Source organism: Quercus lobata, chromosome 5, assembly GCF_001633185.2.
Source record: "Quercus lobata isolate SW786 chromosome 5, ValleyOak3.0 Primary Assembly, whole genome shotgun sequence".
Lineage (NCBI taxonomy): Eukaryota > Viridiplantae > Streptophyta > Magnoliopsida > Fagales > Fagaceae > Quercus > Quercus lobata.
This window is the reverse complement of record NC_044908.1, coordinates 44,003,425-44,024,372: the sequence shown is the minus strand read 5'-3', so window position 1 is coordinate 44,024,372 and position 20,948 is coordinate 44,003,425. Positions and strand designations below refer to the sequence as shown.

Here is a 20,948-nt window from a genome sequence, read left to right as displayed (position 1 = left end):
GTAGTGTGCCTTAGCCATGGTTGCTTTGCCCATGCATGCTGTCTTGATCTTGACTGCTTGCTTTTGCTATGGCTGCTTCCCCATGAGGGTTGTCGTGGCCTTGGGAGCATACAAGTGGGCATGACATGGCCTTGGCAGCGTGTCCACGGGGGTTGCTTTCCCTAAGAAGATTATTTGGGTAGGCCAGCATGTAATGGACTTGGCAGCGTGCCCATGAGGGCTGCCTTGGCCTTTACTACTTGCCTATAAGGGCTGCCTTGGCCTTGGCCATGACGGCCTGGCCCATGGGTGTTGCCTTGATCTTGGTTGTATGCTTTTCCATGGTTGCGTGCCCATAAGGACTGTCGTGACCTTAGGAGCATGTAGTTGGGCATGACATGGCCTTGGCTGCTTAGCCATTAAAGGGTTATTTTCTCAAATATGGGTTTTTTCTAAAAGGAGGCTATTTTCCCAAAGAATGTTATTTGGATAGGCCAGAATGCCTTGGCCATGGCAGCATGCCCACGGGGGTTGTCTTAGCCATTGCTGCTTGCCTCTAGGGGATGCCTTGGCCTTAGATGCGTGCCTTAGTCATGGCGGTCTAGCCCATGGGTGTTGCCTTGATCTTGGCTGTGTGCTTTTGCCAAGATGGCTTCCCTATGGGGGCTATCATGGCCTTTGGAGCATGCACGTGGGCATGCCATAGCCTTGGCATTGTATCCACGGGGGCTTCCTTTGCCTTGGCTGCTTGCCCATTGGATGGTTACTTTCCTAAATGAGGGTTTTTTCCAAAAGAAGTTTTTTTTTTTCTCTTTCGCCCCCCTCAAAGGACGATATTTGGGCAGGCTAGCATGCCTTGGCCTAGGCAACATGCCTTTGCCGCTTGCCTATGGGTGCTGTCTTGATCTTGGCTGCATGCCTTTGCTTCCCTATGAGGGTTATCAAGGCTTTAGGATTATGCACGTGGGAATACCATGGCATTGGCAGCGTGCCCACTTGGGCTACCATGGCCCTAGTAGCATGCCCATTGGATGGTTCTTTTCCCAAATAAAGGTTTTTCTATAGTTGGGTTTATTTTCCCAATGTAGGTTATTTGGGTAGGCTAGCATGCCTTGGCAGCATGCCCACGGCGGCAGACTTGGCCTTTATTACTTGCCTATGGGGGATGTGTTGGCCTTGTCTACGTGCCTTAGCCGTGGTGGCCTTGCCTAAAGGTGCTACCTTGAACTTGGCTGTGTGGCTATGCCGTGGCTGCTTCCCCGTGGAGGCTATCAAGGCTTTGGAGCATGCACGTAGTCTTGCCATTACCTTAATAGCATGCCCATGGGAGCTACCTTCCTGGGCCTTGCCTGCTTGCCCATTGGATGATTATTTTCCAAAATAGGGTTTTTTCTAAAGGGGGTGGGGTTACTTTCCCACAGGAGCTTATTTGGGTAGGCCAGCATGCCTTGGCCTTAGCAGAATGCCAACGGGGTCTGCCTTGACTTTTACTGCTCTCCTTTGGGGGATGCCTTGGTCTTGGCTGCATACCTTAGCTGTTGTGGCCTTGGTGCTACCTTGAACATGATTGTGTGGCTTTGCCATGGCTGCTTCCCCATGGGGGTTGTCATAGCCTTGGAAGCATGCACATGGGTAAGCCATGACCTTGGCAACGTGTTCACGGGGGCTACCTTGGCCTTGGCTACTAGCCTTTTGGAGTGATATTTCCCAAATGAGTGTTTTCTTGAAAAGAAGGGTTTTTTTTATTTTTTTTATTTTTTTTTTATTTTTTTATTTTTTTTTTTATTAAATCCTCTGAGGGCTACCATGGCCATAAGTGTGTGCCTTAGCCATGGTGGCCTTACCCACGGGTGCTGCCTTAATCTTGGCTGGGTGGCTTTGCCATGATTGCTTCCCTATAAGGGCAATCATGGACTTGGGAACATGCATGTAAGCATGCTATGGCCTTGCTAGTGTGCCCGTGGGGGATAGCTTGGCCTTGGCTGCTTGCCCATTGGATGGTTATTTTTCAAAATAAGAGTTATTTAGGCAGGCGAGCATGCCTTGGCCTTGACTGAGTGCCCACGGGGGCTGCGTTGGCCATTGCTGCTTACCTATGGGGATGTCTTGGCCTTGGCTACGTGCCTTAGCCATGAAGCCCTTACCTATGGGTGGGTGCTGCATTGAGTTTGGTTATGTGGCTTTGCCATAGCTACTTTCCTATGGGGGCTGTCATGGCTTTGGAAGCATGCATGTGAGCAGGCCATGGCCTTGGCAACTTGTCCACGAGGGCTACTTTGACCTTGGCTGCTTGCCTATTGTAGGATTATTTTTCGAAATGAGAGTTTTTTCCCAAAAGATTTTTTTTTTTTTTTTTTTTTCAAATGAGGTTATTTGGGCAGGCCATCATGCCTTGGCCTTGGCAGCGTGCCCACGGGGGCTACCTTGGCCTTTGCTTCTTGCCTATGGAAGTTGCCTTGGCTTTGGTGGCATGCTTTAGCTATGGCCGCCTTGCTTATGGGTGCTGCTTTGTTCTTGGCTATGTGCCTTTGGTATGGCTACTTCCCCATGGGGGTTGTCATGGCTTTGGGAGCATACAAAGGGGCATGCCATGGCGTTGGCAGCATGCCCACAAGGATTGCCTTGGTCTTGACTGCTTGCCCATTAAAGGGTTATTTTCACAAATATGGTTTTTTTTTCTAAAAGAAGGTTATTTTGGTTAGGTAGGTCAGCATGCAATGGCCTTGGTAGCGTGCCCACGAAGGCTGCCTTGGCCTTGGCTACAAGTCTTAACCATGGCGGCTTGGCCCATGGGTGCTTCCTTCATCTTGGATGTGTGCCTTTGCCATGGCTGCTTCCCTATGGGTATTGTCATGGCCTTGGGAGCATGCAGGTGGGCATGCCATGGCCTTGGCAATGTGTCCATGGGGGCTAACTTTGCCTAGGTTAAGTTACTTGCCTATTGGAGGGTTATTTTCCCAAATGAGGGTTTTTTTTTTTTTTTTTTTTCCAAAAGAAGATTTTTCTTTTTCTCTTTGGAGCTTATTTGGGCAGGCTAGGACGCCTTGGCCTAGGCAGCATACCCATAGGCGCTACCTTGGCCTTTGCTGCTTGCTTATAGGTGATGCCTTGATTTTGGCTGTGTGCCTTTGCCATGGCTGCTTGCCCATGGGGTTATCATGGCCTTGAGAACATGCACATGGGCATGCCATGGCCTTAGCAGTGTGCCCACCAAGGCTACCATGATCCTGGCTACTTACACATTGGATAGTTATTTTTCCAAATAAGGGTTTTTCTTTTCTAAAATGAGGTTATCTTCCCAAAGTAGGTTATTTGGGTAAGCTAACATGCCTTGGCCATGGCTGCATGCCCACGATGGTAGACTTGGCCTTTGCTGCTTGCCTATGAGGGATGCCTTGGCCTTCGCTACGTGCCATTGCTTTGGTGGCCTCACCCATGTGTGCTGCCTTGAATTTGGTTGTACGACTTTATCGTGGCTGCTTCCTCATGGAGGTTGTCATGGCCTTGGGAGCATGCATATGGGCTTGTGGGCTTGCCATGGTCTTGGCAGCATGCCCACAGGTGCTACCTTGACCTTGGCTGCTTGCCCATTGGGTGGTCATGTCATGGCCTTGGCTGCTTGTACATCGAAGGGTTAATTTCCCAAATGAGGGTTTTTTTCCAAAAGAAGTTGCCTTGTCCTTGGCAGAATGCCCACAGGGGCTACCTTGGCCTTTGCTTCTTGCCTTGGCCTTTGCAGACCTTAGCCGTGGCAACCTTGCCCATGGGTGCTACCTTGATCTTAGCTAGGTGGCTTTGCAATGGCTACTTCCCCATAGGGGCTATCATGAACTTGGGAGTGTGCCCACGGGGGCTAGCTTGGCCTTAGCTACTAGCCCATTGGATGGTGGTTATTTTCCAAAATAAGGGTCTAAAAGGGGTTTATTTTCCCAAAGGAGGCTATACGGGCAGGCCAGCATTCCTTGGCCTTAGCAGAGTGCCCACGGGGGCGGCCTTGGCTTTTGTTGGTTGCCTCTGGGGGATGCCTTGGCCTTGGCTGCGTGCCTTAACCATGGTGACCTTGCCCATGGGTGTTGCCTTGAACTTGTCTGTGTGGCTTTGCCATGGCCTTGACAATGTGCCCATGGTGGTTGCTTTGGCCTTGTCTGCCTTCCCATTGGGGGGTTATTTTTCCAAAGGTTTCCCCCCCCCCCCTAAAAGAAGGTTTTTTTTTTTCCTCAAATGAGGTTCTTGGCCTTGGCAGCATGCTCACGAAGGCCATCTTGGCCATGGGTGTTGCCTTAATCTTGGCTGTGTGTGTGCCTTTGCCATGGCTGCTTGCCCATGAGGACTATTTGTCATGGCCATGGCATGCGGGCATGCCATGGCCTTGGGAGCACTTGAGAATTATTTTTCCAAATGAGGGTTTTATCCAAAAGAAGTGTTTTTTTCCCCCCTCAATAGAGGTTATTTGGGCAAGCCAACATGCCTTGGCCTTAGCAGCACGCTCATAGGGGCTGCCTTGGTGTTTGCTGCTTGTTTATGGGGGGCTGCCTTGGATTTGATTGCGTACCTTAACCATGGCTACCTTACTAGTGGGTGATGTCGTCATCTTGGCTAGTGCCTTTTCCATGGCAGCTTCCCCATAGGGGCTATCATGGCCTCAGGGGCATGCATGTGGGCATGCCATGGCCTTTGCAACGTGCCACAGGGGCTGCCTTGGCCTTGGCTGCTTGCCCATTAGAGGATTATTTTCCTAATTAAAGGTTTTTTCCAAAAGAAGGTTTTGTTCTTAAAGGAGGGTATTTGGGCAGGCCAAAATGCCTTGGCCTTGGCAGCATGCCCATAATGGCTGCCTCAGCCTTTGCTGCTTGCCTATGGGCGCTTCGTTGGCTTTGACTACATGCCTAAGCTGTGGCTACATAGCCTCTGGGTACAACCTTGATCTTGGCTACATGCCTTTGCCATGCAAGTAGGCATGTTATGGCCTTGGCAACGTGCCCATGGTAGCTACTTTGGCCATGCATCCTTGCCTATTGGAGCGTTATTTTTCCAAGTAAGGTTTTTTTTTTTCAAATGAGGTTATTTAGGCAGGCCAGCATACCTTGGCCTTGACAGCGTGCTCACGGGGGTTGCCTTGGCCTTTGCTGCTTTCCTGTAGGGGCTGCCATGGCTGTTTCCCCCATAAGGACTATCATGGCATTGGATGTATAGACGTTGGCATACATGGCCTTGGGAGCATTCGAGATTTATTTTCCCAATTAAGGGTTTTCCTTAAAGGAGGTTATTTGGGCTGGCCAGCATGCCTTGGTTTTGGTAGCGTGCCCATTGGGGTTGCCTTGGTGTTTGCTTCTTGCCTAAAGAGGCTGCCTTGGCTTTGACTGCATGCCTTAGCCATGACTGCCTTGCTATTAGGTGATGCTTTATCTTGGCTAGTGCCTTTCCATGGCAGCTTTCCCATAGGGGCTATCATGGCCTCAGGGGAATGCACGTGGGCATGCCATTGCCTTGGCTGCGTACCACGAGGGTTGCCTTGGCCTTGGCTGCGTGGCTTAGCCATGGCGGCCTTGCCTATGGGTGCTACCTTGATCTTGGCTATATGTCTTTTCCATTGCTGCTTCCCTATAGGAGCAGTCATGGCCTTAGGAGCACGCACGTGGGCATGCCATGTCCTTAGCAACGTGCCCACGGAGGCTACCTTGGCCTTAGCTACTTGCCCATTAGAGGGTTATTTCCACGAATAAGTTTTTTTTTTTTTTTTTCTAAAATGAGGTTATTGGGTAGGTCAGTATGCAATGACCTTGGCAGCATGCCCATGAGGGCTACCTCAGCCTTTGTTGCTTGCCTATGGGGTATGCCTTAGCCTTGGCTGCATGGCTTACCCACGGTGGCTAGGATCATGGGTGCTTCCTTGATCTTGGCTGTGTGCCTTTGCCATGGATCCCATGGGGACTGTCATGGTCTTAGGAGCATGCAGGTAGGCATGCCATGGCCTTGGCACGGTGTCCACGAGGGCTGCCTTTGCCTTGGCTACTTGCCCATTGGAGGGTTCCTTTCTTAAATGAGGGTTTTTTTCCATAAAAAGATTTTTTTTTTGTTTCTTAGTGGAGGTTATTTGGGCAGTCTAGCATGCCTTGTCCTAGGCCTTTATTGCTTGCCTGTTGGTGCTACCTTGATCTTGGCCGCATGCTTTTACCATGGCTGCCTGCCCATGGATGTTGTCATGGCCTTGGGAACATGCATTTGGGCATGCCATGGCCTTGGCATCGTGCTCATCGGGGCTACCATGGCCCTGGCTGCTTGTCCATTGAATGATTATTTTCTCAAATAAGGGTTTTTCTAAAAGGGGGTTATATTCCCAAAGTTGGTTATTTATGCAGGCCAGCATGTCTTGGCCTTGGCAACGTGCCCACGGGGGCAGACTTAGCCCTTGTTGCTTACCTGTGGGGGGTGCCTTGGCCTTGGCTACATGCCATAGTCATAGTAGCCTTGCCCATGGGTGCTGCCTTGAATTTGGTTGTGTAGCATTGTCGTGGCTGCTTCCTTATGGAGGTTCTGGCCTTAGAAGCATACATATGGGCTTGCCAACCCATGGGTGCTACATTGGCCTTGGCTTGGCTTGCCCATTGGATGGTTATTTTCCAAAATAGGGCAGACCAACGTGCTTTAGCCTTGGCAACGTGCCCACGGGGGCTGGCCTTTCCTGCTTGCCTATAAGGGATGCCTTGGCCTTGCTTGGGGCTGTCATGGGCTAGACGTGGGCATGCCACGGACTTGGCAACGTGCCCACAGGGGCTACCTTAGCCTTTGCTTCTTGCCTATGAGGGCTAACATGGTCGTGGCTGCATGCCTTAGCCGTGGCGACCTTGCCCACGGGTGTTGTCTTGATCTTGGTTGGATGGCTTTGCCATGGTTGCTTCCCTATGAGGGTTATCATGGACTTGGGAACATGCATGTGGGCATGCCATGGCCTTGGCAGCATGCCCACATGGGCTAGCTTGGCCTTTGCATCTTGCCTAAAGGAGTAGCCTTGGCGTTGGCGGCATTACTTAGCCATGGCCGCCTTTCCCATTGGGGTTGCCTTGATCTTGGCTGCGTGCCTTTGCTATGATTGCTTCACCATGGGGTTTGTCATGGCCTTGGGAGAATGCCAGTGGGCATGCCATGGCCCTGGCAACATGCCACGGTGGTTGCCTTGGTCTTGGCTTCTTGCACATTAGAGAGTTATTTTCACAAATAAGACTTTTCTCTAAAAGGAGATTATTTTCTCAAAGTTGGTTATTTGGGCAGGTTAGCATGTAATGGCCATGGTAGTGTGCCCACAAGGGCTAGCTTGGCCTTTACTACTTTCCTATGAGGGTTGCCTTAGCCTTGGCTACGTGCCTTAGCCATGGTGGCCTGGCTCATGGGTGCTTCATTGATTTTGGTTGTGTGCCTTTGCCATGGGGACTGTTATGGCCTTAGATGCATGCAAGTGGGCATGCAATGGCCTTAGCAACGTCTCCACGAGGGATGCCTTTGCCTTGGCTACTTGCACATTAAAGGTTTATTTTCCTAAGTGAGGGTTTTTTCCAGAAGAAGATTTTTTTCTCAATGGAGGTTATTTGGGTAGCCCAGTATGCCTTGGCTTTGGCAACATACCCACAGGGTAGGCCTTGTCAATGGGCCGGGTCGGGCTGGCCCGACCCGTTTTTACTTGACCCATGGATCTAATGGGCTGGGCTTAACGGGCTGTTGACTAGTCAATGGGTTGGGTCGGGCCGGGCTAGATGAAAAAACCCTAGCCCATGGTCTTATCCATGGGCAATGCCCATTTGGGCTTTAGAGGGCCGGGCTAGTGAGGTAGGTTTAATGGGCTACCCATGGGCATTTTTATCAGGTCTTCAATGGGGTTATAAAAATTTAACCAAAAAAATTATAATTATATATTATTACAAACTATCAAATTGAACAATTAAATCTACTAAAAAGATTCTATTAAAAAAAAAATACTAAGACATACCTCTTAAAAAGGTACTAAAATAAGATTAATTAACTTTTATTGATAAGAATAAATAAGTACATTGAATTAAATATCAACTCTTAAAGGAAATATTTGAAGAATAAAATATCAATTCTTAAAGGAAATATATGAATAATCCAATATCAACTCATTAAGGAAAGAATTTCTTCCAACCAACGGTATTTTTTTTTTTTTTTTTTTTAAGGAATTTCTTCTATAATTGTGACTTATAAGGAAAGAATTGGAATTTATCAAAGGAAAGAATGACTTTCTTTCCAGAGGCACAGAGGTAGGGCAACAGTCATATTAATAACTTTATTTTAAAATCAAAGCTACTAGACTAATACCAAAATATATATTTATTATGCATATTGTATCACAATCATTCCAAGTATTTAGTGGTTAGGTGTGTGGTCTTAAAGTTTTTATAATGTCTAAAGTTCAATCCCTCACCCACCCAACCCCCAAATTATTTTGTTATAAATTTTGGGCAATGAGTCAGGCTAACGGGTTGGGCTACTAGGCTGGGCTAACGGGCCGGCCCACCGGGCGCCCATGGGTAAAGAAACCAACCCATAACCTGTTCCATTGGGCTACTAGGCTGCCCACGGGCTTCAATATTACCGGGCTGGGCTGCCCATTAGCCTGGTGGGCTAGCGGGCTACTGGGCCAGCCCATGGGTCATGGGCTATTTGATGACCCTTACCACAGGGGCTACCCTGACCTTTGCATGCCTTTGCCATGGCTGCTTACCTTTAGGGGTTATCATGGCTTTGGGAACATGCACATGGGCATGCCATGACCTTGGCTGCATGCCCACTGGGGCTACCATGGCCCTGGCTACTTGCCCATTGGATGGTTGTTTTCCCAAATAAGGGTTTTTCAAAAAGGGGGATATTTTCCCAAAGTACGTTATTTAGGTAGGGCCACCTTGCCTTGGCCTTGGCAGCGTGCCCATAGGGGCAAACTTGGCCTTTATTGCTTGCCTATGTGCCTTGGCCTTGGCTACATGCTATAGCCATGGTAGCCTTGCCTATAGGTGCTGCCTTGAATTTGGTTGTGTGGCTTTGCCATGGCTGCTTCATGGCTTTAGAAGCATGCATATGGGCTTGCCATGGCCTTGGCAGAATGCCCATGGGTGCGGCTTGCCTATTGGATGGTTACCTTTGGGGGTTATCATGGCTTTGAGAACATGCACATGGGTATGCCATGGCCTTGGCTATGTGCCCACCGAGGCTACCATGGCCCTGGCTGCTTGCCCATTGGATGGTTGTTTTCCCAAATAAGGGTTTTTCAAAAAGGGGGATATTTTCCCAAAGTAGGTTATTTAGGTAGGGCCACCATGCCATAGCCTTGGTAGCGTGCCCATTGGGGCAGACTTGGCCTTTGTTGCTTGCCTATGAGGGATGCCTTCTACATGCCATAGCCATGGTAGCCTTGCCCATAGGTGCTACCTTGAATTTGGTTGTGTGGCTTTGTCATGGCTGCATCATGGCCTTAGAAGCATGCACATGGGCTTGCCATGGCCTTGGCAGAATGCCTATGGGTGCTACATTGGCCTTGGCTTGCCTATTGGATGGTTATTTTCCAAATTTTTTTTTAAAATTTTTTTTTAGTGGGTTATTTTCCCAAAGGAGGTTATTTAGGCATACCAGCGTGCTTTAGCCTTAGTAGCGTGCACATGGGGTTGCCTTGGCCTTTCCTGCTTGCCTATGAGGGATGCCGCCTTAGCCTTGCCTGCGTGACTTTGCCATGGCTGCTTCCTCATTAAGGTTTTCATGGCCTAGACGTAGGCAGGCCACAACCTTGGCAACATGCCCATAGGGGCTGCCATGGCTTTGGCTGCTTACTCGTCAGGGGGTTTACTTTCCCAAATGAGAGGTTTTCCCTAAAATAAGGTTTTTTTTTTTTTCCCCTCCCTTAAAGGAGCTCATTTGGGTAAGCTAACATGCCTTGTCCTTGGCAGAGTGCCCACGGGGGCTGCCTTAGCCTTTGCTTCTTGCCTATAAGGGCTAACATGGTCGTGGCTACGTGTCTTAGCCGTGGCGACCTTGCCCACGGTGTTGTCTTGATCTTGGCTGGATGGCTTTGCCATGGCTGCTTCCTCATGGAGGTTACTATGGACTTGGGAACATGCATGTGGGCATGCCATGGCCTTGGCAACATGGCTATGAAGGCTAGCTTGGCATTGGCTGCTTGTCCATTGGAGGGTTATTTTCCCAAAAGAAAGTGTTTTTTTTTTTTTCAAATGAGGTAATTTGGGCTAGCCATTATGCCTTGGCCTTTGCTTCTTGCCTAAGGGAGTTGCCTTGGCATTGGCGGCGTGCCTTATTAGCCATGGCCGCCTTTCCCATTGGTGCTACTCTGATCTTTGCTACGTGCCTTTGCTATGGTTGCTTTGCCATGGGGTTTGCCATGGCCCTGGCAGCATACCCACAATGGTTGCCTTGGTCTTAACTGCTTGCACATTAGAGGGTTATTTTCACAAATAAGGCTTTTCTCTAAAAGGAGGTTATTTAGGCAGGTCAGCATGTAATGGCCTTGGCAACATGTCCACGAGGGTTGCCTTTGCCTTGGCTGCTTGCCCATGGCCCTGGCAACATGCCCACAGTGGTTGCCTTGGTCTTAACTGCTTGCACATTAGAGGGTTATTTTCACAAATAAGGCTTTTCTCTAAAAATTGGTCATTTTCCCAAAGGAGGTTATTTGGGCAGGTCAGCATGTAATGGCCATGGCAATGTGCCCACGAGGGTTGTCTCGACTTTTACCTCTGGCCCGTGGGTGCTTCATTGATTTTGGTTCTGTGCCTTTGCCATGGCTGCTTCCCCATGGGGATTGTCATGGCTTTGGATGCATGCAGGTGGGCATGCAATGGCCTTGGCAATGTGTCCACAAGGGTTGCCTTTGCCTTGGCTGCTTGCCCACTTATGGTTTATTTTCCCAAGTGAGGGTTTTTTTTTCCAGAAGAAGATTTTTTTTCTCAATGGAGGTTATTTGGGTAGGCCAGCATACCCACTGGGGCTACCCTGACCTTTGTGTGCCTTTGCCATGGCTGCTTACCTTGGGGGGTTATCATGGCTTTGGGAACATGCACATGGGCATGCCACGGCCTTGGTTGCGTGCCCACCTAGGCTACCATGGCCTTAGCTAGGGGTGTGCGCAGTTTGATCGGCTCGGTTTTTTCTCAAAATTGTTACTGAACCAATAGGGATTGGTTTTCTCATAATTAAAACCGATTCCTACTGATTAGGGTCGGTTTTCCAACCTATAGCGGTGTGGTTTGGTTGGCTCGGTTTATTCGGTTTAGTCGATTTGAAACATTAAAAATTCTGTTTTTTTTATTTTTTTATTTTTATAATAAATAAATAAATAAATCCTTTCAACCTATTCAGTATTCAATGGGACTAAAGTAACAATGTAACACTACAAAGTCCAAACAAGTGTTTAAAAATTGATAATAAATTATAAATATTACTAAGTTTATAGTTTATAGTTTAAGCTTCTATTTTTACTAGTTTATAGCTTCTATTGTTAAAATATTGTAAACGTAGCATTAATAATGATTCTTTTTTTTTTAGTATAAATAAATATTAATATACCTACACAATGGACCTACACAATGGTGGGAAAATAGAGTAATATCTAAGTCTGATACTTGGATTTTTTTTTTTTTTAAAGCTTTTCTTTTGTCATTTCCAAAGCTAGACACGTGTGGGGGTCATAAAAGTTGAAACGTTAAAAGACAAAAACTTTAAAAGAGTACTAATATCTCTAGAAGACAATAGAAACTAGAAATTACAAGAGTAATAAAAGACTAGACCAGTGCACTGCAGAACGAAGAAGAACAAGTGCAAAACGAAGAAGAGAAGAAGAAGAACGGTGGCATGCAACATGGTGGAGACGTATCCAAAGTTCCAAACATCTGAAACAGGGGTCGGTTCGGTTTCGGATTTGTTGCTTCAATTACTGCACCGCATCGGAGTCAGAACTCTCTTTGCGTTTTGTTTGCCAACATCAGCTCCGTCAGTCAATTGTAGTGGCGATCCTAAGGTAGGTTATTTGGATAGGCCACCATGCCTTGGCCTGGCAGCATGCCCTTGTGGGCATGGGGGATGCCTTGGGAGCATGCGTGTAGGCATGCCATGTCCTTGGAAACGTACCCCACCCATAGGGGCTACCATGGCCTTGGCTGCTGTCCATTGGAAGGTTATTTTCCCAATTGAAATTTTTTATTTTTTTTTTCAAAAGAAGGTTTTTGTTCTTAAAGGAGGGTATTTGGGCAGGCCAAATCCTTTGGCCTTGGTAGCATGTCCATGGGGGCTACCTTGCCTTTACTGCTTGCCTATGTGGGCTTCCTTAGGTTTGGCTATATGCCTTTGCCATGGCTGCTTCCCCAATACAGCTATCATGGCCTTGGGAACATGCATTTGGGCATGCCATGGCCTTGGCAGCGTGCTCATGGGGGCTTCTTTGGCCTTGCTTACTTGTTCGCTGTAGGATTATTTTTCCTCCAATTAAAGGGTTTTCTTTAAATTTTTTTTTTAAAAGAAGTTCCCCCCCCCCCCCCCTAAAATGAGGTTATTTGGCCTTGGCTACATGCCCACGGGGGCTGCCTTGTTCTTGGTTGCTGCCCCATGAGGACTGTCATGGCCTTGGGAGCATTCGAGAGTTTCTTTCCCAAACAAAGGTTTTATCCAAAAATCTCTCTCTCTCTCTCTCTCTCTCTCTCTCTCTCTCTCTCTCTCTCTCTCTCTCTCTCTCTCTCTCTCTCTCTCTCTCTCTCTCTCTCAATGGAGGTTATTTAGGCAGGGTAGCATACCTTGGCCTTGGTAGCATGCTCATGGGAGCTTCCTTGGTGTTTGCTGCTTGCCTTTGGGCCTTGGATTTGACTACATGCCTTAGCCATGGCTACCTTGCTAGTGGATGATGCCTTCATCTTGGCTATTGGCTAGTGCCTTTGCCTTGGCTACTTGCCCGTTGGAGGGTTTTTCCTAAAAGAAGGTTTTGTTCTTAAAGGAGGATATTTGGGCAGGCCAATGTTGGCCTTGGCAGCATGCCCATTGGGGCTACATTTGCCTTTGTTGCTTGCCTATGGGCGCTTCCTTGGCTTTGACTGCCTGCCTAAGCTATGGGCTGCCTTGCCTCTATTATGGCTGCTTCTCCATTGTTGTTGTCATGGCCTTAGGAACATTCCATTGCTGTTGTCATGGCCTTAGGAACATGCATGTGGTGGGCATGCCATGGCCTTGGCAGTGTGCCCATGGTGGCTAGCCTTGCCTACTTGCCCATTGGAGGGTAATTTTTCCAAGTAAGGTTTTTTTTTTTTTTTTTTCCTCCTCAAATGAGGTTATTTGGGTAGGTAGCATACCTTGGCCTTGGCATGCGCTTACGGGGGCTGCCTTGGCCTTTGTTGCATGCCTTAACTATGGTAGCCTTGCCCATGCCTTGGCTGCTTCCTGGGCTGCTTCCCTATCATGCCATGGCCTTGAGAGCATTCGAGAGTTATTTTCCCAAATGAGGGTTTTATCAAAAGGCAGCATGCCTATGGGGGCTGCCTTGGCTGTGTGCCTTGGCCATAGCTACCTTGCCCTTGGCCATGGTAGCATGCCCATGGGGGTTTCCTTAATGTTTGTTGCATGCCTATGGGGGCTGCCTTGGCTGTGTGCCTTGGCCATAGCTACCTTGCCCTTGGCCATGGCAGCATGCCCATGGGGTTTCCTTAATGTTTGTTGCTTGCCTATGGAGCTTGCTTTAGCTTTGATTGCATACCATAGTCTTGCTAGTTGGTGATGCCTTTATCTTGGCTAGTGCCTTTTGCCATAGCAGCTTTCCCATAGGGGTTGTGTCATGGATGCCATGTCCTTGGCAACGTGTCACAAGGGCTGCCTTGGCCGCTTGCCCATTGGAGGGCTGCCTTGGCTACCTACTTTTGCCATGGCTGCTTTCCCATGGGGGCTGTCATGGCCTTAGGGGCATTCACATGGGCATGCCATGGCCTTTACTACTTGCCCATTGGAGGGTGGTTATTTTTCCTAATGAGGGTTTTTTCCAAAAAGGGTTTTTTACAAGAAAGTTTTTATTTTATTTTATTTTATTTTATTTATTTATTCTCAATGGAGGTTATCTTTGTAGCCATGATGGCCTTGCCTATAGGTGCTGCCTTGATCTTGGCTATGTGCCTTTGCCATGGCTGCTTTCCTATGGAGGCTTTCATGGTCCTGGGAGCATGCATGTGGGCATGCTATGTCCTTGGCAATGTGCCCACGGGGGCTGCCTTATAGCCTTGGCTGCTTGCTCAATGGTGGGTTATTTCACCAAATGAGGGAAGGGCTTTTCCAAAAGAATTTTTTTTTTTTTTTTGAAAGAAGTTTATTTGGGTAAGCCAACATGCCTTGGTCTTGGTAGTTTGCCCACAGGGGCTACCTTGGCCTTTGCTGCTTGCCTATGGGAGATTCCTTGGCTTTGGCTACATGCCTTAGCCGTGGCTGCCTTGCCCATGGGTGCTATCTTGATCTTAGCTGTGTACCTTTGCCATGGCTGCTTCCCTATGGCAGTTTTCATAAACTTGGGAGCATGCATGTGGGCATGCCATGGCCTTGTATGGTCATTAGTGGAGAACAACGAGGAGAACAACTTTTTCTGAATTTTTAGATGTTCCACTTAGTTCACTTGTGAGGTATGGTCAATACTAGAGGACACTAGTGAAGTATGGTCAATAAAAAAAAATGTTATAGGGAGCAACAGATGACTATGCCAACTACCATGAAAATAGAGATGACAAATGACAAACAGAGGAAGATAGAATAGATATAAGTTGTGTAATATCTATTAAGACACATTCACTTCTATGAGCCCTAAGGCCATAGGCTGCGCCGCCCTGCTTGGAGGACAATCAATCATCATAAGAAATAGAAAAGAGACTAGTTTCATAGGAAAACCCACACACTAAGAATGCTTTTCTTCCAGTAGCAAATCCCATTGAACAAGGCTGTCAACCAGAAAGGGAAGACAAAATTGTCCGCTATGCATATCTAACAGCTAGATGTCATATCTATATTGGCCCACTATAAACAAATTGAATGCAATAAAAGAGCTCAATACCACCAATTGTAAAAAACAAATTCAAGAAAACACACTTGCAATCAAAACTGATCATCTATATAACTCTGTCCTCACTACAATTCAAATTCAAGAATTTATAGTTGTTTTTATTAAAACGGTTATCTATCTACTTGTAGCTTTAGAATTTCCAAAGAACACTCATGATTACATGTTTGTTTATCCTTTTGTTACTTGAAATTCACAAGAGAATAAAACAAGTTAATTTTAGTCATTTTAGATTTTATTGATTTTCTCTCTTTCTTATTGTAACTATTTTCTTTCATTGTAATTCTTTAACACTACATCATGTATACCTCATGTACTAGAGGCAGACCCTCTTAATCAGTAACTCTCATTACCAAAAAATAAAAAATAACACTACCACTTAGTTTTCACATAATTTCTAGGACAAATTATATAACCTTTTTATGCAATAGTGAGAATCAATCAAAATGGTGCATGTTCCTCACACATTCTAACAATTTATTTTATTTTATTTTATAATAGAGCAAGACTTAAGTACAATACTTAAGTGTTGTTCCTTAGGTTCCCCTTTTAAAATTCTGTCATGTGGATTTTTTTTCATAGGATGGAAGTATATTTTTTAGTTAAGTAGCCATATGGTTAAATCTTAAGAGGGGAACCTAAAGAACAGCACATAAGGTATTGTACTTAAATTTTGCCATTTATAATATAACTAGTTTATAACCGGTTGAAGTAAAAGAGTAGCTAGCCGCATTAATTACCACAATTACTCATAAATGTATTTAGGATTGGATCCCAGATAATGGTTATTTGCAAACTCACATAATACACATCAAAGTAAGGAAGAACTTACCTATGCAATTCTCGAATGCCTTCCTCATGTGCTATCCTTGTCAATGCAGAAACCATACCTTTGTAAGGAAATACATCCCGCCTCATTCCTTGTGTCTGAATAAAGATGAAAAATAAATGAATATCCAAAACACCTCAATGAAACATAAACCAAATGTGATATATATTGGGAAACTTGGGTATTACCAGCCATATCATTTTATGAAAGACAACACATTTTCTGACCAGCTTTCGAGCACAGAATCATCAGCTCATGCCTTAGATTTTAAGACTACTTAAGACAATAAACCACAATGCTAGCCATTTTAAGGCCCCAGGTTTAGTTCGTAAAATTGGTGGGACAGGACAGGTCATAGGTGGAAATCTTATTGACTAATAAAAACAATACTGCCATCCACTATAATCGTATAAAAAAAGTGAATATATATAAAACTAAGTTTATATATGTTTATTTGTTGATAATATTCTTCTAATTGCTCCCCTTTCCTTAATTTGGCACCTTTCTATTATTTTTTCTTTAATACCCTTATCTAAGTCAACCACTTTTCCCAAAATCAGTTTGTCCATTGATATCACATAATCAACAAATCAACATATATAGACCCTGTTTCCCATCTTACCATGTCAGGCTTATACAGCCCTTCATCTCATATCTCATATGGCAGGTTGCAAATTACAAGGATTGAAGATAAAGTTAAACTTATCTTTGTGGAAGAGAGAGAGAGAGAGAGAGAGAGAGAGAGAATGTAGAGACCAAATCATACTTATATAAGATCCAGGTCAGCAACACATAGCACTTAAGAATAAATAAATTCTATATCAATCTGACAATGTAATTGTTTTGGTTATAGTAAGGGGAGCCTAGCAAACAAGTTAAAGAAATTGAATGCAAGAAATTACCGCTGTAAGGTGCTGGTGGTAGAAATAGAGCTTTTTAAGACTGCCATGCTTTGATAATTGAGATTCCAGTTCATCAACACATCTGCATAAAAAGCGAAAGAGATGCACATATGCCATTATTGTCGCTTTTGCAGAAATCCAAGTATGCATTCATGTCATCATTGCTTATCATATGTGAATTTTATCAATATAAGCTAACATGCTTCTGAACTAATTCAACAGTTTTAGGCAAATAAACAACTTAGATATCACTTTGAGATTATGATGACCTAGCCCACTAAACTTGGAAATGTCTCAAAAATGCACTGAAAAGTAAGACACTGGCTTATTCGGACTAACCTTCTTGGTTTTCCAACATGTTATATAGAAAAAGGAACATTAAGTTCTTAAATCACTATTGGATTTTTCTTTTTCTCTTTCTTTTTATGGCCAGATATTAAGTGTTAGACTGAAATCAATAGTGATGATTAAAAGTAGGAATAAGGTAGCTTCAAGCATTTCACCATGAGTCTTCTTTTCAGTGCAACTGCAATATTAATTTTAATTGTTGTAAATTATTGCAACAATGGACTATGATATTTAGCAAACTATCAAAGTCAGATATATAGAACACCTGGACCAATTGTAAGCAGCATTTCCCTCTGATAATAATCCTTGCTTCCCGGTGGAGCCTGTAGCTTTCTCCAAACGTCTTATGTTTATGTCAGATCGAGAAGATGTGACTATCATCAAAATCATTAACCAATCCTTCCGGAAATCCTGATAATTACCACAAATAATTATTTATCCATAATGTGCTAATAAAGAAGCCAGTACAAAAATGAGAACTATGATACTTACAAAACAATGAGGACAATTTTCAAACAAGACTCACTTCAAAACAATTCAGCTGAGAGTGAGTTACAAAAGAAGCATATCTAGAAACAACACACAAGTTTGTGTTGTGCAAGATGTAATATAAAACAGCTTCAACTACAAACTCTTGAGTGCAAACAGAATAATATATAAATATATATATATATATATATATAATTTTATTGAAAGGAGACAAGACATTACAAACAGAAGCACACCCAACTTACATGGAGTCTGGTCTTAACAGCCCACAATGGATTTGTTGTGATGGAAGTGGCAGCCCCAGCACCCGCAGCAGCTACTATATTTGCACCAAAATGATAAATAAAAAAAAATTTAAAAATTAAAAATTGGTATGAAATTACTAATAATCCCATTAATAGCATCCCAAATGAAATTACAGCATAAGGACATGTTCTCACTTGATAAGTTTTAATGATACCAACCAATAGTTCCCTAGTGAATGTTCAAACCAACACTGCACTACTCTTGTGTAGACCATGTGCGATAAACCTTGTGATACAAGGAAATTTTTAATTAGTAACCAGTTTATAAGCCCACTAATATCCTGTGAAGATAATATTAAAAAAAAAAAAAATGCATATTTGGAATTTCACAAGATCCTTAGCAATATTATTTACTGAATTTGGTTTATTCTTGAGAATTTTGTTTACAGAAAATTAATTTGATACAATCTCATTTTAACATTTGAATATAGCTTGGGGATAATAATCTATTAACATGCAATAGTTTCAATTTTTCAAAATAAAAAATCTATGTTGTCAATTATTAATCTAACAGTTGCTCAAAACATCATAGAAACTTTTCATTCATGAAAATCAAAGTCCAAATCCCGAATTAAGAGGAAATTACATGAGAAAGAACCCATGACCGTGGCAAAAAGCAAAACCCTTTTGCCCCATCACCCTATGGATCAAACAAACAAAGTGAAGCTTCTTTCTCTAGATCTTTTGAGTTTTGACAAAGGAATGCATAAGAATAGAGTCACAGATACACACAGAATAATAAGAGAGAGAAATTGAATCATTCAATCCATATCCATACTCATCTCAGTTTCAAGAACCACAATTTCCCTCAAACACAGCACGGTATATAAAAAAAAAAAATAATAATAATAATAAAAAAAAATAATAATAATTAAAAAAAAATTACGAAATCTAAGTCTAACTACCCTAAACCAATGCGCAGAATACATATAGGGTTACCCTTTACATAGAAAATATAGAACATAATGAACATAGAAAGGCAGTGGGGTTGGGGAATTGAATAGCGTACCTGGAGAGTTGCGAGAAAAGTATATAGCAATGCTAGAAGTAGAAGCGAATTCAATTTTTGCTGGGTTGCAGATTAGCACTCTCTGCACTCCTCACCCTTTTGCCATTCTCTCTCTCTCTCTCTCTCTCTCTGATTTCCAAATATAAAACAGATTCTGGCTTTATGTGAGGGATTTCAATTTATAACTAGATGGGAAAGCAGGTTTGGGGCGTGATTTTTGACTGTCGCTAAACTATAACGGTAACATTTTTTGAAATTCAAAAGCGAGTTGGACTTGGATCAGACTTGGATCACTGCTCAACAGTATGGGCCTGTGCTCGTTTTAATTGGGCCCATAATTATTAAATTTTTAAAACCGAAATAAGCATTAGTATTTTCTAGCCCACTAAAAAAAAAAAATTTATTATTATATATATTAAAAATAATCAGTAGTGTTTGAAGTGAAATTAAAGTTGATTTTTCTTTTCTCATAAATAAATAAGTTGTTTTTGTGATAGGTTTTTATTTTCAAATTTTGATGATATTTAGTGATTATCCTTTGTCTATCGTGACCCCAAAAAAAAAAAAAAAATAGTGATATTATAGGGAGGGTAGGATATTGTGTGTATAAATACTTTTTTTTTTTTTTTTTTTTTTGATGTATTTAGCTAAAAGGAGAGTTAGCTAAGCCTATTGTGGGCGTACATACATGTTTTTGATTTTCTTTGATGAATTTGTTATTTGAGTAACTTTTACATTATGTATGGAGTTTAGATTGTAGATTCTCTACCCATTTATTTTGATATCATTGAGCTCAATTATTATATTTTAATTATTATTAATTTCATTTTCACATGCGTATGTTGAATTGAATATTCTATAATTTTATGATATGTGCTTTTTGTAAGAAATCTATAGCTAAAACTGATGGCCAAAATGGCCATATACCACCTTTTCTGGAAATTTTTAGCAAAAAAACACTGTTTCGAAAATAAATAGCAAACTATCACTTTTTCCAGAACTCGAGTTTCAGAAACTCAAGTTCCTTATCAATTCTGCCATCGTGGCACTGCTGAGTTGGATTTGTGCGATTAAAAAAAAAATTATGTGGTACTTGAGCTTGGTAAACTCGAGTACCATTTACACAATACTCGAGTATACCAAGCTTGAGTACTTTTTATAAATAAAATGCAAAAAAAAAAAAAAAAAAAAAATTTACACAGTACTCGAGTGGTAAACTCGAGTAATTGTGTAAATTTTTTTTTTTTTTTTTTTTTTTTTTTTTTTTTTTTTTTTTTTTTTTTTTTTTTTGTTTGGGGATAAACAACAAATAAACATAAAGATAAAAATAAGTAGTTTTTTTTATGTTTTTATTTATTTAAATAGAAGCATTGTAAAATATAGAGATTTTAATTTCGAAATATGAATTTAATTTCTACATTAATTAAAATTGTTCATTGTTTTTTCATAAAAATTGTTCACTGTTTTATGTATAAACAATTTCTACGATTTTGCATAAAATTATTTTCTGTTCAGCATTATTTAAGAAATTGTTCGCTCTTTTTTTTGCATAAATTATTTTCTGTTCACTATTTAAAAATTGTTCACTGTTTTCTCATAAAACACCTAGTGAAATCGTGTTTTCTAAATTTAAACGTCAAATCTGAATGCTTTTTCATGTTTGAATTTCACAATAATTGAATATATTTTTCTGCATTGATAAAATCTGTTTCTACATTAATAAAATTTTCTCTCTGCACATCATATTTACTGTATATTCAAATCTGCTTACTACATTCATAAAATCTGTTTTCTGCACTAAGTAAAACTGTTCATTGTTTTCTTATAAAAATTGTTCACTGTTTTCTGCATAAACTATTTCAAGCATTCTGCATAAAATTATTTTTTGTTCAGCATTATTTAAAAAATTGTTCACTCTCTTTTCTGTGTAAATTATTATTTGTTCACTGTTTAAAAAATTGTTCACTATTTTCTCATAAAACCCCTAGTGAAATCGTGT

At 42.9% G+C, this 20,948-nt stretch overlaps 1 long non-coding RNA gene across 3 annotated transcripts; it reads right to left on the bottom strand.

The window, feature by feature from the left end:
* Nucleotides 1-9,859: 9,859 nt before the first annotated feature.
* LOC115991503 lies at nucleotides 9,860-19,075 on the bottom strand. 3 transcript variants are annotated; one of them, XR_004092213.1, is made up of 6 exons: nucleotides 18,950-19,075; nucleotides 18,076-18,166; nucleotides 17,881-17,954; nucleotides 17,412-17,557; nucleotides 16,799-16,880; nucleotides 9,860-15,994 (listed from the first exon to the last, which is right to left on the bottom strand). It is a non-coding gene; the product is annotated as an uncharacterized LOC115991503 (long non-coding RNA). The 3 variants fall into 3 exon arrangements; XR_004092214.1 differs by having other exon boundaries at nucleotides 18,100-18,166; XR_004092215.1 differs by lacking the exon at nucleotides 18,076-18,166.
* Between the last annotated feature and the right edge of the window lie 1,873 nt (nucleotides 19,076-20,948).